This window comes from Amphiprion ocellaris, chromosome 9 (genome assembly GCF_022539595.1).
Source record: "Amphiprion ocellaris isolate individual 3 ecotype Okinawa chromosome 9, ASM2253959v1, whole genome shotgun sequence".
In the NCBI taxonomy this organism is placed as follows: domain Eukaryota; kingdom Metazoa; phylum Chordata; class Actinopteri; family Pomacentridae; genus Amphiprion; species Amphiprion ocellaris.
Window position 1 is genome coordinate 18,050,454 of NC_072774.1, and position 12,403 is coordinate 18,062,856.

General features: G+C 37.8%; 1 protein-coding gene across 1 annotated transcript in view; it reads right to left on the bottom strand.

Moving 5' to 3' along the window:
• plekhf2 (pleckstrin homology domain containing, family F (with FYVE domain) member 2) overlaps positions 1–11,411 on the bottom strand; it is an 81,844-nt gene extending 70,433 nt beyond the window's left edge. The window contains exon 1 of the mRNA XM_035957620.2: positions 11,286–11,411. The gene's annotated coding sequence lies outside the window, so the exon portion shown is untranslated. The remainder of the gene's footprint in view (positions 1–11,285) is intronic.
• Positions 11,412–12,403: the final 992 nt, after the last annotated feature.

Consider the following 12,403-nt stretch of genomic DNA (forward strand, 5'->3'; position numbering starts at 1 on the left):
ATGGGTGACATTGCTTACTTATATATAGTCTGTGAGATACACAAACTAATGCTATGATGTATATCAAACCTTGCTTATCAAGACTTGGACAAGTAGCAAACAAGTTTGAAAAGTCATGTGTGACGTTGATGCGAGTTGGCCTACTCACTGCAGATGATGAGCTGCATGAAGGATGAGATAAACATGATCACCAATAAACTCCCCGCGGTCAACATTCCCATCTGCTCACTGCCTCTGTGGATGGATTTAGCCGTCTAGAGGGAGTGAACATGGCTGCTCAGTAATCTCATCAGACAACCAATCAGCTTGATCTAACTGAAACCTAAGTGCCTCTCAAATCAACAGCAGCCGTGTCTTCCTTTTTTTTGTGTTCATTAAGACATGTGCGTAACATGATAATTAGCCATCGACATGTTCATCTGTCATCAGATTACAGGTGCATGTTCTAAACGGCAACTGAGGTTCTTACACTGGCATATACTTGCAGCAATAATTTTGATATAATCCTATAGGATCCCACTGCTGCCATTTTTCAAAACAAACTAAGCACTACATGTTGGTTTTTGAACACTTATTATAATTACTGAAATCAGAGGGATTTTTAATAAGCTTTAAGTTTGGCAAAACCAGTTTTGACTTTAAGATGTATTGGATGTCAATTTTGTGCGTGTTCTCACCATATCTCATGGCAGAATAATCAGTGCTGCAGGGAGCTTTAGAGCAGCTTGTGTCGATACAGATTTAGTGTCACAGTGTTGCAGCTGCACAGATGCCTCTGTACACAGTCATGGCTAACAGCCGAAGCCTGATTTAGTTGTCCTATCACTGCGTTGAACACACTTTCAGCTCCCCAGGTTTAGCAAACAGTTATCCCTCTTTGGCTTAAGGGCATGCACCCAAACATTCATTTTTGTATTTCAGAAATGTCACTGAAATGCTCCTTTTTTATATAGTTCAGCCATGTGGTAAATGTAAAGCTGGGCTGGTGGTAAAGATATTTGCTCTAAACCTCTGTAAGGTATTCCTTGTAAAAGCCCAATTATAGTCAACCTGACAAAGCTGATTTGTACTAGTGGCTTTTGTGTGAGACCTGATGTATATAAATGCTTTCAACACCAAATGTTTTTGACTGCATTTTGGAATAATGAGCTCTATAAACATATCTCAGAAGCAGAGAGACAATGGATGCAAGAGTAGTTGATAGTAGTAATCTCTGCCGGAAGGAAGAAACACTATTTAACTACTGATAGCTTAACTATTTCATTATAGTTTCACTTATACAACTGCCCAGTGCTAAAGTGGATTTACACTGAATGTGACAGCTTTATTTAAATTAATTGTATTAGGTGCAAATAAGTGAAACTCAGCAGTGGAAAGTGGAAAGTAAAACTCCAAATTACAGGTTTCCATTTGTCAATTATTGAATTAACAAACTAATTAGTTTTAACAGGATTCAATATGAGGCTGTGGAGTCTGGACCTTTCTCTCTCTACAGACTGTCAGAGGCACTGTATTACACTTCCGGAGGTTTAGAAATGATGAAAAAAAAAATCATTGCAACTTTCTCTCAGAGCATTGTGAGCTTTATCAGCGACGCAGTATCGATTCACAGGCAACTGAGTGTCTGATGCAGCCCTTGAAAGCTACTCTGTTGGGAAGAGCAATCAGCAACCGTTAAAAACCACTGACACCAAGAAAGAGTCTGGTCTCAGAAGAAGAATGACTCAAACTTTGTGCCCCCTAATGTCCTGCTGGTTTAATTCTAGCCACTTATCTGAGTCACTCTGCTGCATCTCACTGATGAATTTTTAGCTCCTTTTCATACAGTGTAATTATTCATTCACTCTTCTCATTTTATACTAATCGTGAACCACTCTGGAGAAAATGTAAATACATGAACACAGACTTGATGCCAGAAGGCACCTGTGCACTTTCAGAATAGGCCACTCTATGAATTTTGCCATGTCATTATCTGGAGTTTACCACACTAACAGGACAGCTGGATTTATTCAGATATATTTTGCTGCAAAGGAGAGAAAGTGGAATGGAATCGTGGCTTCCCTGTAGGTGGTCAGCTCATATAAAAAGACTCTCAAACCTAATCTGTGACTGACCGATTCACATCCAACACAGACATCATGTTTGGTGGGAATTAATGTTGTTGCTGCAGTACTTCCATTACTTACACATGGCTTCACAAACTGCTTAAGAGGGACAAAACAAGTGACTGTGATGCAATTACTGTGTGATCTGTTTCCTTCGCTCAATCTACAAAGAGGTCAGAAGATGAGTCATAAAACTGCTCTAAACCTTTGAGTTTCATCAAAAGAATCAGACACCAGGCTCATCTGAAAGCTCCTTAGGACACACATTCCTTATTTCTAGTCATTTATTCATTATTTCTTACTGTTTTGTTTCAAAAACTCACTTCTGTTTCAGAAGCTTAACCTCCTTCCCTTGTGTCTTTCCCACTAATGCATTCCAATACCAAAATATTTACTGTTGCACAAATAGATTTACTATGTCCCAATGCATAGTATGTCCAATGCAATATGCCAGAAATACCAGGATATCAAATTACATCTGGATGCATTTTGTGTATATTTTTCTGTTTTTTCTGACCCACAATCCTTTGCACAGTAGCAGATGCTGTCTAATGCAAGTATAAACACATTTGAGATACCCAGAGCTCACAAACAAATGACTTCTTATTTTGCACTACAGACTGCAATGGATTTATGAGCAAGATACTGTACAGATGAAGACATAATATTATGACAAAGAGTATGTCCCAGTTGTGCACATACTACACAACAGTATGTATTTTGTAAGGCTGTAGAAAACACTGAAAGCCGATACAAGTATGTGATTTGAAAAGCAGTCCACCTGTGTGATTGCCTTAATACCCTTCCATCCCCAGTAGCTTATATTTAGGCCTTGTGGTCCCAGGTATAAATGCATTTTGGCCTTTTGTCCTTTTGTCCACTTGCAAATACAACTTCAGGTTATTGACAACTTATGTTTTGGAAAACTCTCTCCTGGTGCAGATAGTTAGAAACTTCTTTTGCAGCGTTGACATGCAGAGAAGGAAAATCTTTTTAGACTTCTGACATCATCTCCCTTGTTTACATGAGGAAACTTAGTTCAAAATAGTGTTTTTATTGAAAGAGGAAAATCTCCAATTAAAAAAATACCCGTGTGTTTTGATGAGGCTTCTGTCTATGGGTTCCCTTTTTTTCAGTTCCAGTTTGCCTTTGTGTAAGACATTTCATTATTTTGTTTTTTTTCCTAGCATTTAATTTTCTGGTGTTTATTGTCTTGTGCTTGTTTAACTTTTAGATCCTACCTTTGTCTGCTTCCTGTCAGATACTGCTGCCTTTTCACTAACTACATTTGTACCAAACCTATCTGAATATTTTACATTTTTTAAAACCTGTCTCTGCGTCATGCCACTGAGTCCTCCTGTTTTGTGCTGTGAAGTCATATCTCTTCAGTTTATCACATAAACTAAAGAATTAATGAGTCATTCTTAAATAACATTGATCAAATTTTGAAAACTTTCATGACCAGATTTACAAAAGATAAAGACACCAAATCAAAATTCAATACAAGGACATGCAAAAACAAAGTCAAAGAACAAAAACAAACCAGGGAAGGAAGGCATCAATAATATTACATGAATATTCCTTTGAGGTCTGACAGAAAAATTCAGCCACTAGGATGCTTAACGTTAAACAAAGCACAACCCTTACACCTTGCACTTACAACCTAAAAATCATTGTGGAGCCAGAACATTATGACAGCCTCTCCCTGTGAATGTTGTTGGTCTATGTGTTTCCAACACACTTCTGATCCCCTAATATGTGGACTTTACAAGACATCTGTGGTGTCTGGGATCAAGATGTCAGCAGCAGTCCAAGCAGAAATTCCAGCAATCCCCCAACACCACATCTTAAGGTCGTAGTTTATCCATATTGAGGTACTTAGAGATGCTTTGGCCCAAGTGGCTCAGAGTGTTCACATTTCTCATGCATTCAGCATCTTGACTAACAGAACCAACTGTCTAATACATCCCATACTTAGGGCAGAATTCATAAAACCTCCCAATGCTAAAAGCACCACCTGGAAAAAACTTCTAAAAACATTCATGTTAACTCTAAATGTGGGTCCTAATTTGACAAGAAATTCAGTCAGTCAGACAGTCCAGTGAAAGGGACTCCTATTACACTAAACATGCTCAAAATCAGCTGGTACAAGTTGTTGCAGCAATGTTTTGGAAAAATTTCACAAGAACTGCAGAAATCTATGACCTTAAACTTGCATAACAACAGCAATCCGTATTTTAATGTTAAAAATAGATGTCAGTGGATAAAGTTAAATTCCTTGCTGCCTTTGGAAGTGTCTCGTTTGGTTAAACGGGCGCAACTTTACCTTATGGCTCACTGGTCAGAATGCTTTCCAGCAGCAGCAGGTATAAACTCACTGTACACTACCTGCCCAGCAAGAAAGAGTGGACAGACACAGTCAGAGGTGATAAAAAAAAAAAAATGGAAAATTTAACTGCTAAAGAGTCAGATAGGTGATATTTCCGTCATGGGTTGGTAGAAACCAAAAATAGATCTCTCAGGACAGTGAATATTGGGCTTGCAGTTATTAGAACATGAACACCGTCACCGTGTAAAAACTGTTCAATTGCTAACATAGTTCACCACAACAACTGCACACAGGGATTTGCTTGGACGTTATCGCAATAAATAAATAAATAAATAAATAACTTAATGCAGGTTTATGATCACAATACAGAAAGGCCATTTAAAACCACACTAGAAGGGATTTTTTTTCTTTAAGGACTACTGTAGATCTGTCACTGTGTCACACTCACTCACCACATATTCCTCTCCTCCCTTTCATTCTCACTGAATTGCTGATAAACCTTGACATTAATGGTTTGCACTTTCATTCATACAAATATGATGTTCACTTACTATATCTGTGGAGTGCGTTGTACATTTTTCTTGGTTAAATGGTATGTTCCTGTATGCTAGAATGGTCATGTATCCTGCATAATGATGCACTTTGCTTGGAATATTAATTCTCGCAACCATACTTGTTATGCTTGAAGGACAATATATGAAAAGATTAATTATTAATATTGTGTAAAATATGCATGGCTTTCAAAAATTGTAAACATTTCATCTTGCAAGAAAATGTGCTTATTAATAATAATTATGTAAGTATATATATTGCTTAAAAAAATGAAGGAAAACACTTAATCTTCACAGTATAACATATATCACGTATATCACATCAAACTGTCCAGTTAGGAAGCATAGGCGATTGTGAATTCTTCCTACATATCTTTTTGAAAGATAGTGGAGTAATTGAATATATCTCTTTTGTAATATTAGAATTTTTTCACATAAGATATTTTTTCTGTTTATTTTTTAAGCTTGAGAATCCAGCAAAATAAATCATGCCATTTTCCATCTACATCTATCTTCTTCCAACTTTATGAATGAGATCCCCATAATGTCTGGCGTCAGAAGTGGGATGAAAAAGTAAACCCACCTCACTATGTAGCGCACACAGTTGTGTGACAGTTTTTTTAACATTGCCTCTCAGAATCAGCAGTTTTAATCCAATTCAAATTTTGACACTGCCTTTTCAGCAACAATTATAGCCAAAATGACAGACCATAATGAATTTAACCCTGTCCTCTTGCATTTTATCAATTCAGTGTGAAAGTCTCCTTCTGTATGAAAATGGAGAAAAATATTGCCACCAGCATGTTGGTCTATTTGGAAGCCAAAATGACAGTGGAAATAAAATTACACTGGCTGTGAACTGATCACTGGGCTGCTATAATATCAGCTACAGGCAGGTAATGCTTTTTAAAGATTATTTTAATGTCTATTTACTTTTTTGTGCATTGATGTCCTTAAATATAAGTAGAATTAAGCTACTAAAAGTTCCTTTTTATATATCAGCTGTAACTGGTTTACTTTACTGAAGAAAAAATAAAAAAGTGATGATTGTAAGTACTAAAGTGTCTTTTTCCTCTATAATTTCCAAGTGGATTTACGGAAGTTGATTTGTGTTTATTTGCTTCTGGAATGATGAGCTAAAGTATAAGTTGGCTTATCTTACTTTATACACTTATCCCACTTTGTCCCATTTTATCCCTGTCAGAATGGGGCTTTAGTTTTTGTATGGATTAAAACAAACAAGACAAAACCTGTTAATTATGAGCTTCTGAGGTGCTTTTGTGGATTTTGTTAACTTTTGGCAGAACCATGGAAGGTAGCCAACATTCAACATACTGATATGAGAGTGGCATCTCATCTAACACTAATTAAGGTAAATATATGTATATCTCAAAATGCTAAACTATTCAGTTTTACCACATTTTGAATCCCCGTGACTATTCATTATCAGGCAATGAATTGTTATTCTAAATGTTGGTGATTTCAGTTGCTCCTCACTGCTGATTGTTTCATCAATTTAGGCAGGTCTGGTATTGGAATAATTTCTCACAGTTTCCTCAGTTAGAGAGGCAGGTGAGTCAGTCAGGATTTTAAAAACAGGATGAAGAACAAGGACACCATCTTCCTGTAAAAGACACCGAAAATATTGACAGAAAATTTGGCAGGAAAACAGAAACAAACTCAGATGAAATTGACACAGCTATATTGCATGTTGTAAGATAACTTGAAGAAATAAATCGCCTTAAACTGACACATTTCTGCAGTCATTGTTTAAAATGTAAACTCATTCTAACAAATTGGCAGCTATAGTAGGCTATTGAAAGAAAACTGGTTGATTGTTTGGTTAGAGCAAAACAAAATGAGAGAGTTAAGATCAAATCAAATATCTCGCAACTAAAGCCAATTTCACTCCTCAGGCTCAGCTGTGCTTTGTGTTTACTGCACTAAACATTATACCTGCCAAAAATTGAGCATAATAGCTCAAAGCACTGCTAATTACAGCATATTTACGGTGACACCTAAGAAGCAACTTAGAGCAAATTTAGATGCAGGTCATACAATGAAACAGGAAGATACAGTTCCTCTGGAGTCTTGAAATTAGTTACATAAGCAGTCAGTGCATCCGCTGTTAGTATACAGCTTATGTCCTGTTGGTAGATTGCTGTTTAGGGGTAAACGAGGGCAGCTGACACAGAAATCTGCTGCCCTTGCTGTCTGAATACCCCCTCAGTACAGTAGAACCTTGTCTGAGCCTCCAGACTCACTCACATCTCTAAAAACAAAATTTGAACTGAATTTTAAATTACCTCGTCTTTCTTGCTCGTCCAACTTAAACAAGAGTTATTTCAGTTCAGCGTGGATACACTGAGCTTTAGATTCATGCAGTTAGTTTGAACACACAATAGCCAGAAGAATTCAGTCTGTCCCTCTGTGCCTGAAACAAGCTCATCTCCTGTTTGTGTCACATCCAGCAGAACCATGAAGGCAGCATAATGTAAAACAGTAGTTTTATTTAATCAGCCTTAGTTAAAAATGTGAACTAAAGTGAGATGTTTGGGGAGTGACAGGACGTGATATTTCAAAGGTTTCATTGTTGTTGATTTAATTTGGTTTTGCTGTGGGTTTTGTTTCATCAAAAACTGGCTGCAGGTGTTTGCTGGAGTCCTGATTTATGACCCTCTCAGGAGGTTCTGCATTCACCAGGTAAATAAATGGAGATAAATGAGTCGGGATGTCAAAGTGACAAGATGAAAGGAGAGATGGGTCTCTGTGACAACAGATCAGACCCAATTTATTAGTGGAGTTTCCTTCGTTTTCCTCTGTCTGTTTTTGTTCCTTTGCACGTGGTTTCATTACATTTCCTGAAATGGGTTTGTAGAAAATGAAATTGCTGTGTTTTATTTAGTTTTCTTGCCACAGGTACCAAACTGTATCAGGCTTATTGTCTTTCCAAAACTGCTCTTTCACTTCATATTTATTGCTTAAACATAACATTAGTATTAATGGCTTTTGCTCACTTGAAGACGCCTTTCAGAGGCATGTCGTCTTGGGCGGGGCTAAGCCCAGGATGCAGCAACAGTGTCCTTGCAATATAGTGTGGGGGACGGAGGGTGTTGTTTTGGTGGAATGTACAAGCACAGCTGCCTTATGAGGTATGACATGCTCAAGGTTTATTATTTACTGTAGTGAAAAATATTGTGAAAACTGTAACATGCAGATGGCTGAAGGGGAATATAATGCAGCGTTAAATGCAATGGAAATGAATTTTGCAAGCTTATACTTGCAGCATACATCTGAAGAGTCAGACCAATGCTAATTTGGCTGATTATTATAGATAATAGGAAATGAAAGTGCCTTTGAGGCAACTCTATAATTAATTCTTAAAGTATTTTTGAGCAATTGTTACCAGTAGAGAAGTGGCAGCCAGAGAGGAGAAAAAGAACGATAGGGAACCACATGAAACAAGCCTGACCTGATTAAAACCCAACTTATTCATGATTGGTTCTTTAAACACCAAAGCAATCAGAGTGTCCCTGCTGCTGCTGTCATACCTTAAGGTGCCCTGTATCAGTCCTTCTTATATTAGTGTACATATAGGGCAATAATTATAAGACTTTTTAAAAATAGGAAAAACTTTGATACAGAGGTGCTTTGCATTCATAAATGAAAAATAAAGAAAGATTTATGTTCAGTTTGTGCTGACTTTTTAAAACCATGTGTGAAACTGATTCACCACATGTTGAACACCATTTCAAATATAAAAATTTCTGTTTCATGCTTATTTTTCATTTAAACACATATGGTTTTGAAATACTTGTAGAATGTGTCAATTTTCCCACTGAAAAAAACATCAGTTTCACTGTGTATATAGCAGGCTTCGTACCTACTTTCAGCTTTATAAATACTGTACACATGCTGAAGCTTCGTGGTTATTATCTGAAAATATTTTGAATAATGCCAAGAATGAAAGTAATTGTGAGTGTCAGAGGAGCTGTGGAATCAAAGGCATGCAGAAAGCAGCACCTTATCTAACCAATTATGTTGACGTGTGAGTCAAAGCCTCTTTGCTAAACCATAAATTCCTCTCTGGGATATCAGGTGGATATTTGAGAGGGTCCAATTAAAATCTCTGCCCTTAGTAAGCTACTTAGCATCCAGAACATGACACACCTTCCACAATGAAGCCAGAAAGGTTCAAATTGTCACAGTTATGGATAATAAGTCCAAGGTAGCGCAGCTGAAAGAAACAGGACAGAGGAAACTAAACGTCTTGAAACATGTTGGTGTATTTTTGTCAGTCGTCCTGGGATGGCTTTAGCCTTTTCAATATTAAATAAATTCAGATTATGTTCCATGGCAGAAGCACAGTGAAAAGAAAAGTTGAAGGAGCTTAAGACTACCAAATGTCACTGTTATATAATGATCTTACTAATAATTCCTCATCACTTTCTGTTTTATCAGCATTCCACATGTATTTGTACCTTACTTTCTTCACATGCAAAAACCATCAAACACTCTGATGAAACTGGCTCACATTGAGGACTGCCCCAGGAAAGGAAAACCAAGACACCAAGGAGCTCATTTAAGTTACCGACCTCAGAAATCAGCAGTACGTCAGATCATAGAAGACATCAGTGCTTCAGAGAATTCAAACAGCAGATACATCTGAACATCACCTGTTAGGATGAGACTGTGTGAATCAGGCCTTCAAGGTGGAAACTGCTGAGAGTTGCTTGGACCACGAAACACTTTAGACCAGTGGAAAACCCGAGACAACATTCTTCATCACATGTCAAACGTATATCAAACTCGCTTTGCTATGATTAATTATTTCATCTGATTATCTGGCTGAAGACTATGAAAGATTTATGGAAGTGAAAAAAAACAGCAGGGTGGAGTTCAAATTACTTATTCATTTGATAGGATACAGCAGCATACTATGCTAAATATCCAATTCAATTCAATTTCAATTCAATTTTATTTATATAGCGCCAATTACAGTCAAATTGTCTCGAGACGCTTTACAGAACCCATATGCCTGACCCCCAGAGCAAGCCAAAAGGCGACAGTGGCAAGGAAAACACCCTTTTAACAGGGAAAAAAACCTCGAGCAGAACCCGGCTCTAAACAACCAACCAAACAACCAAAATGACTCATCTGACTTTTTATAGTAGGAACAACAAAGATATACCAGGATTTATGATTGAATATATTCAGTATGTCTCGGATCTCTGCATTGTATAGACTTCAAAATTATAAAATAACACTTAAAAAAAGTAATATATTCCTCATATTTGGGTGATATTGCAAACTATTGGAGGATTGTAATGAGCTTAATGAGGTGGCCAGCTGGCATAATTTTTTTGAGTTGAGATTCGAATTCCATCAAAAGTTTATTTGTGGAATTCTGTTCTTTTATAATATGTTTGGACCAGCAGTTGTGTTGTGCCGAGGTGGTCCCCCTTGCTTCAGCCACTGTAGTAAATCCAAATAAGGCTCGAACCACTCAGCTAAGTTAAGAGAGCAGCTGTCCGTAATTCTTTTAAGTCACTAAGTTTAGTTGGTCAAAAAAAAAATTAATTCAATAACCCAAAAATTTTCTTGAGCGAAGTTGAAAAAAGTCACCAAACATGATGATGAGGAACACCAAGAGTTCCCCCTGCTGCATGGAAAAAGTTTCTGAGTCACCAGCTTTAAATCGTGACATAAGAGCGCATGACATTAGAGCAACACTAAATCAGCATGTCTACTACAGTGTTCTGCAACAACACACAATCCCATCTGATTTACTTGACTAACTTTTTGTGTTTCTCTGTTTAAATTTTGAGAGGCCTTTAAATTGAATTAAATGAATTGATTTGAATTTAAATGAACTGAACCGAATTGAATTAAACTGAAATGCCATCATTTGTTTAACAAGCAGGAAAATTACCCAAAATACACTTCCAGGCTCTGTAAAGGCAGTTTGACCAAGAAGCAGAGTGATGGAGCTGAAGAACTGCCCTCTCCTCACTCATATGGTTTAAACCTGAGTGGGATGGTTCAGGATGAGTTTGAGTACAGTATTATCCACCTACACCAATCTTCACATACGTGCTTTTTTATTTATTTTTTTTCTTGGAAAGGCAGGATTTCTCTATCTAGAGACCTTAGGCTTTGTAAATACTGAGTTTAACTCATTTCAGGGTTAACAAACTCAGAGTTTTCACTAAACCTGCTTTGTGAGACGGACTCCTGGTGATGTGAAACCAGAAGTGAAGTCAGTGGTAAAGCTGGACCTGAGAGTTTGTGTGGTCGTACCTGAGGGTCGATGCGGTGCCGTCTCCGGCCTCTGAACCAGGTGTGCTGGCGTCTCCTCACGCTCATCTCCACGTTGTCAGGCTCAAGCCCGCCCTCTGTCATCTCTCCGTGACCCACCACTTTCAGGAACTTCAGGCGGGGTGTTGGGATGGACGAGATCAGCTGAGGTTCACAGAAAAACAAGGTTTACAGAAACTGAACAAAAGAATCAATATATACATTTCCCACAGTTTTACCAAAGCTGAAAAAATGAGGCTTCGCGTATTATAGATATTTAATTATTCACTCGTGATGGCAACGCTGCAGCAGTGTGACAGGCAACAGTTTGCTGCCACAAACCCCATGTATCCACCTCTTTATCCTCTCCTCAGTACACGCTATTTGTTCTCAGAAGTCACGCTGCTATTTCATGTTTGGCTGTTTGTTCAGAGCAGAACCAACTGTGGTTTTGGTCTCACCTGTGCCCACAGCAGCTCCCCTGAACTGATGAACACACAACACGCCCACTGCTGGATGGTCAGAGGCGTGCAGGACAACATGTACCCTCCAAACTCAACAAGGATAATCTGTGGACAAAAAGAAACTCTGAGTGTACGGTCTTAAAAGATTAGACAGGTGATATTTGGTACTGTTTTCTTGCAAGCAAAACTAACAATGACCCTGCTGTGTTTCCATAGCCGGACACAACTTGTTCCTGTGTGAGAAAGAGCTTTACTGTTGTCTGAAAATAACTGAATACATAAATTCGGGCCAGCCCTACCTGTTGCGCGTCCATCGTTCAGCACTCATGAGTTAAGTAACATAAAGCATGTCGCAAACCCGCGTGACAATCAAAGAACGTAAAGCAGCGTCATGTCGCAAAAACCACAAGACGGAGTTTCTTTGCGAAAAATCTTTTTTATTCTTCGTTATTTTCACTTATATAAACTTAGAGTATGCATAATGACAAGAAAACACTAATACAATCGTCGCAGGCTATTTAATGATATATTTGCTGTAATAATTGATAAAATTAGGTTAGAAACGACAGAAATGATAGAAGAGAAATGGCATGATAGACACTTTTCTATCGTTCTCACGATATGTATCGTCATATCGCCCAGCACTACACAAAAAAA